Source organism: Zingiber officinale, chromosome 2B (assembly GCF_018446385.1).
Source record: "Zingiber officinale cultivar Zhangliang chromosome 2B, Zo_v1.1, whole genome shotgun sequence".
Classification (NCBI taxonomy): Eukaryota; Viridiplantae; Streptophyta; class Magnoliopsida; order Zingiberales; family Zingiberaceae; genus Zingiber; species Zingiber officinale.
Window position 1 is genome coordinate 115,879,827 of NC_055989.1, and position 6,701 is coordinate 115,886,527.

Below are 6,701 nucleotides of genomic sequence, written 5' to 3' on the forward strand. Positions count from 1 at the left end.
GTTTTGTTTATATACATTGTTACCTAACGAGAATATAATTTGAAATATTATTAAACTTGTATCATTTGAAATAAGTTTAAATAAAACATTATGAGCTCAATTTCATCTCATTATCTTCATATCATATTACTGAAAATCCCCTCTACACTAAAGTAAATGGATGATAAACTTAGAATATAATGGCATTGGTTAGCGTATCATTACAAACTTAGAATTTCATGTTATTGCTTAGTGTATCATTATAAACTTAGAATTTCTAATAAACCTATGTTATGTGCTAGTGTATCATTAAATGAAATAGCAATACATATAATGAAAATAACTCTAATAATCAAAAGATAATGCAAGTAAAACAAATCTAATCTATAGAACAAGGGACATGCAAACTGTCAAATCCACCTGAACATCACATCTAAGTTTGTTTGTCTCAAATATTTGAGATCCTCTGCATGAGTTTAAAGAGGTTCAAACAAATAGATATTTGTCATAAATATGCAATAAAACTATTAAGGACCTCTACAATCGGTCGTGAGCAAGCCCCTGCGATGGTCGATCGCGGTAGTGAGCTGGCTCTTATGGTGGCCGGTCAAGGCTATATCTAGGTTGTACGGGTAAGGACGAGTGTATGAGAGATTGTATTCATGGTAAAATTCATTGTGCGCTGTAGTAGTACTGTAACGTTGCTATAGCGACATTGTAGTGTTACTGTAGTAGTCGACTGGTGTTTTCATTAGTAGACTAGTAATCGAGCGTTAGTTTGTAACGGTTGAATTTCACTTATGATTAATCGACTGGTGGTTGTACCAGTCAACTGGTGGCGGGAAACACAGCTAGGTGTTTCTTCCCGAGCTCTATTTAGTACATCTCGTGGTGCTTGGCTAAGGTTGGCGAAAATAGAGGTGGTTAACCCCTATTAGAGTCTCCAAGGTTTTCTTAAGTGATCAAGAGCTTGTGCGAGTTTGTAACGAGGTTTCTCCACCCACAAGGAGCTATTCGAGCTAGCCGAAGGTTTTTCGGGGAGTCATCCCTCGATAGATCAGGATCGTACACCTTACGGACAAGTATGGAGTAGGAGCTTTATCTTCAAACCACGTTAAATCAACGTGTTAGGTTTGCTTTCTCTTGTTAGTATTTGTTTTTGTATTTCGCTATGCATACTAACCATTGTAGGAAGCAAATGTTGGATGAGTCGCTATTCATCCCCCTCTAGCAACATCAAGGTCCCAACAGGAAAGTCCTGGTGAGTGAAGCTAAACAGATGAAAAGTCTTGGTGAGTGAAGCCAGGTAGATGAAAAGCTCTAGTGAGTGAAGCTAGGCATAAGAAAAGTTCTGGTAAGTGAAGCCAAGCAGTTAAAAGTCCTGATGAGTGAATCCAGGCAGTGTGAAAGTCCTATAGTAAGTAAAGCTAGGTAGATGAAAAGTCCTGGTAAGTGAAGCCAAATAGTTAAAAGTCCTGGTGAGTGAATCCAGGCAGTGTAAAAGTCCTAGTGAGTAAAGCTAGGTAAATGAAAAGTCCTGGTGAGTGAATCCAGGCACGTGGAAATCCAGGTGGGTCAAGGTTGACCGGACACTTAGTGTTGGCAAGTCCAAGTAGGTCAAAGGAGTGACCGGATACTTGGCACAAGGAAATCCAGATGGGTTAAAGGTTACTGAACATCTGGTGGGAGGAAGTCCAAGTGGGTCTTGGAGGACCGGACACTTAACACGAGGAGAAAAGTCCAAGTGGGTCAAAGAATTGATCGGACACTTGGTGAAGAAGTCCCAACAGGTCAAGGCTGACCAGATGCTAGGCATGAGGAGTTTCAATAGGTCACGGATGATCGAATGTTGGATTTGGGGACCCTTGAGCTTGATTTGAGCAAGTCAAGGGTGGTCAATAGATCATCCAATCGATTGGACCAAAATCCAATCGATCAGCCGATCAATTGGGAGAATGCTGTGATAAACATCAGCCCAATCGATCGGCCAATCGATTGAGGGTCTTTATCGCATAAACAAAATAGTCCCCAATCAATCAGCAGATCGATTGGACATCGCTAATCGATTAGCCGATCGATTAGGGGCTGGAAATCGCGTGAGTCGTGATAAAGGCTTAATCGATCAGCCGATCGATTCAGGCCTTTTCCAACAGAGCACAGAGGCATTCTGAATCGATTAACCGATTGATTCAGCCTTCCTAATTGATTGGGATGTGATCGTTGAGCAGGTTAAAGCCGTTGGCGAGCGATTTCTTCGTTACTTCTTCGCCAGCTCCATCCTGATCTTCAGGCGTTCTTCTCCACCAAGCTCTCTCTCTCTCACACACACACCAGATCTTAGAGGCTTAGAGAGGAGTGTTGTTGCACTTCCAAGCAAGTCAAGAGATGCATTCAAACTAGAAGAAGAGCAAGCTAGGGTTTCTGCATTGTAAATCTTGTAAGATTTGCTATTATATTAGCTTGTATTTCGTTCTTCTTGTATATCTTGTTGTGTGAGTCTTGTATGAGATTACTCCACTTCCGGTAGTTACCAAGAAGGAGTGTTTTTATTAGTGGAGTGTGTGTCGCGTGTGGATCCTTGGATTAGTCACCTCTTCTTAAGGTGAATACCAAGTAAATCTATGTGTTAACATTGTGAGTCTTGTTTCAAGTTCTTTCCGTTGCATATTAACAACACCGAAGCAAACAAATGGAGCGCGACGAACTATTCACCCCTCCTCTAGTATCAATCGACCCTAACAAGGTCTAATGTATACTTGAGCATACATCAAGCTTTCGTTAGCAGAAATATAAGGAATGTTTTTCATATATTCTCTTTCAAAGTCATTTTTCAGACATTGATCCATATTGAATTTGTCACCTTTCATAATGGGAGCTATATTTAGTGAACAATTTTTCATCCAAAATCTCTCTAAAACTTTGTTGATATAGGTTTTTTGAGACAGACCTAAGATTCCTTAAAATCTATCTTTGTATATCTCAATGTTAATGACATAATATGCATCACCCATATCTTTCATATCAAAGTTCTTAGAGAAAAATTATTTTACCTCATATAGTAAACCTTTATATTGGTTGCAAGTAAAATATCATCCACATAGAGAATAAGAAAACAAATCTTACTCTCACTGACCTTTTGGTATATATATTGATCCATGACATTCTCCAAGAAACCAAATGAAGAGATGACATCATGAAATTTCAAATACCATTGATCGGAAACTTGTTTCAATTCATATATGAATTTCTTGAGCTTGCATACCAAGTGCTCACTATTACTAAAGAAAAAAAATCTTCTGATTATTTCATATAAACCTCTTCCTCTAGATCTCCATTAAAAAAAAAACAATTTTCACATCCATTTGTTGCAATTCTAAGTCAAAATATGCAACTAATGTCATAATAATGTGAAAGGAATCTTTTTTGGAGATAGGAGAAAATGTCTTTTTGTAGTCTATTCCTTTCTCTTTGAGTGAATCCTTTAGCCATGAGTGTTTCTTTATATCTCTCAATATTGCCCAATGAGTTCTTTGTTTGAAGACTCATTTACATCCTATGGTTTCTGTACCATCAAGCAATTCGATAAGATCCCAGACTTCATTCGATGTCATAGAATTTTATTCTTCTTTCATAGCATCATACCAAAATTTTGATTCACTACAACTTACGGCTTATGAAAATGTTCCAAGGTTATTTTTGGCTCTAACATTAAAATTTGACTCTTATAGATACACAACATATTCACTAGGTATTGTTAATTTTCTTATTCTAGTAGATCTTCTTAAGTTATCCTCTTGAGGAACTTGTTGTTCAATCAGTTGAACAATTTCTTATTGTTCCTCATTAACAAGTTGATCAACTAGATTTTTATCAATATTTTATGGAATCTTCTCAATTGGTTGTCTAACATCCATTTGTGCTTGAGGGGTGTGAATGACAGTCCATCCATAACTTGAACAAGATGTCTGATCATTAATGTGGCCTTTCTAAAAAATTATGTCTTGAGAATGATCACTCCCACAGTCAAGTCATTCTCAAGAAATTTTACATTTCTTGATTCCATAATTCAGTACTGTGAGATGAATAGTAAAATCTATATCCTTTGGACTTTTAGCATATCCAATAAAATATCTACTTATAGTCCTCGGGTCAAGTTTCTTTTCTTATGAATTATAAACTCTTACTTCAAACGGGCATCCCTAAATGCGTATATATAGCAAACTTGGTTTCCAACCTTTCCATAACTCAAATGGCGTCTTTGAAACAGCTTTGGTTAGAACTCGGTTTAATTATACAATGTCATTTTAAGAGCTTCAATCCATAAGGATTTAAGAAGTTTGGAGTTGCTGCGTATACTCCTAACCATGCCCATCAAAAATTCGGTTTTTCTCAAGCCACACCATTTTGGTCCGGTGAACCAAACATGGTGTATTGGCAATAATCCCATTTTCTTGAAGAAATTTCGTAATGGACCAAGTGCTTGTCCACTCTTAGTGTATCTACCATAGTATTCTCCATCTCTATCTGTTCTTATGATCTTAATTTGTTTTTCGCATTGTTTTTTACCCCTAACCTTAAATATATTAAAGGCACTTAATGCTTCACTCTTAGTATGAAACAGGTAGATATACATATATCATGAGTAATCATCAATGAAAAAGATGAAGTATTTCAAATCATATATATCCATGTCTTGACAACATGTATCTGAATGTATGATCTCCAATATTTCAGCACTCCTCGAGCTTAGCAACCTTTTTGGATTTATTGGTTTGCTTTCCCTCAATGCAATTTACACAAGTCTCAAAATTAAAAAAAATATAAAATACCAAATACTCCATCATTTACTGATCTTTTTATCCTCTCTATGGCAATATGTCCTAATCTCCGATGCCACATAGTAGCGGAATTTTCATTTATAACCATTTTTTAATATCCGCTCGAACATGTATAGTGGTATTGTTATTATTTTGCAAAGATATAGAATAAAGGTTATCAAACCATTTCCAACAAGATTGGATTTATAAAATAAAATCATATGATTATTTAAAAATTTAAAAGAATATCCAAATGGTACAAGCCTCAAAATAAAAATTAAATTTCTTGCAAAATTAGGAACATAAAATGTTTTTTCCAACTTTAAAACAAAACCAATATTTAAAATTAAAATGCATATTCCAATTACCTTCACATATGAGAACATCTTGTTTCTATAATAGATGCTTTGCTCACTTACTATTACTTCCTTAGGTTCTGCATACCTTGGAAGGTATTTGTGACATGAATTATAAAATGAGAATCAATCCATCAAGTGCTATAAAATCGTAATAACCATATTAGATTTATAACAAACGAATGAGATAAAAATACCTTTCTTTTCAACCCAATCCTTAAACTTGGTGCAATCCTTCTTCATGTACCCCTTCTTTTTACAAAAGAAACACTTGGATTCCTTCTTGATGTCAAGTTGGGGTGGGATCTTTCATTTCCCTTGTCTCTTAACTGTGGCTTGTTTTTGTGGATTCCGTTATGCAGTCATAAGAATATTATTACTTATTTCTATCAACAATATTGCTTCCTCTTGTATACACATAGTCACTAACTTGTTGATTGATCACTTATCTTATATGTGTATTATAAGAGATTTTGAAAGGACTATATTGATGAGGAAGAGTGCATAAAATGTAATGCACAAGGAAAGTTTCAAATATTTCCACCTCGAGTGTCTTTAATCGAGCTTCTATATCCCTTATTTTCTTGATGTGCTCTTACACACCTTTCACACTCGTGAGCCTTAATAATGAGAATTCCATTATTAGGGTGCTAGCAATGACCTTATCTGAAGTTGTAAATTGTTCATCAATTGTCTTAAGTAGGTCTTTGACTTTTCCATGCTCTTCAATCGAAGCACGAATGTTAGTAGAGATTTTGGTCTTTATGAACATTACGCAAAGATAATTAGATCATTCTCATTTTTCATAAAGGTCAATCTTATCAAGAATATTGATTTCATTAATAACAAGTGGTTCATCTTTTCTTATGGTATACATAATGTCCAACCACCCCTAATGTAGGAGAACCCTTTCCTTCTAGACTTTATAGTTATCACCTTTGAGTTTGACGATATTACAATGCATATTAGAGAAGTTCAAATATTGTGTTGCATAAAATAAATACATGCTTATTTAAAAAAATAGGGAAAATGTCATATTTATCAATTTAAATCATATTTAGAGAAAAATCTAGTGACATAAAACTTACTCCTGGGCTAAAGTTTAATTCAATTAGATTTTATTATAGCTTTATAATAAAACTATTTAATTGTATTTTCTTTAACTCCCGTAGGTAAATTAAAAAAAAATATAGTTTGATATTTTATTCTAGTTAATCATATAAATATAATAAAAATCTTTATCATTATGTGATTTTAATCCATTTAATATATAATTTTATATAATTAAAGGTGTTTAGTTAAATCTCAAATATTTAAAATTATACACTTCATGTGATACAATTTTTTGGCTATATATTTTACATTTAACATTTAAAATTATTATTTTTATGTATTTAAATAAAAAATATAGGATTAAATTTATAATTTATAATTTAAAACAATTAAATAAAATTATTTATAAATTAGTTTTGTTTATAAATGTTCATCTTATTTATCTTATATATATCTTTTTACTATCAAATAAATATAAATGAATAAAATTATTAGA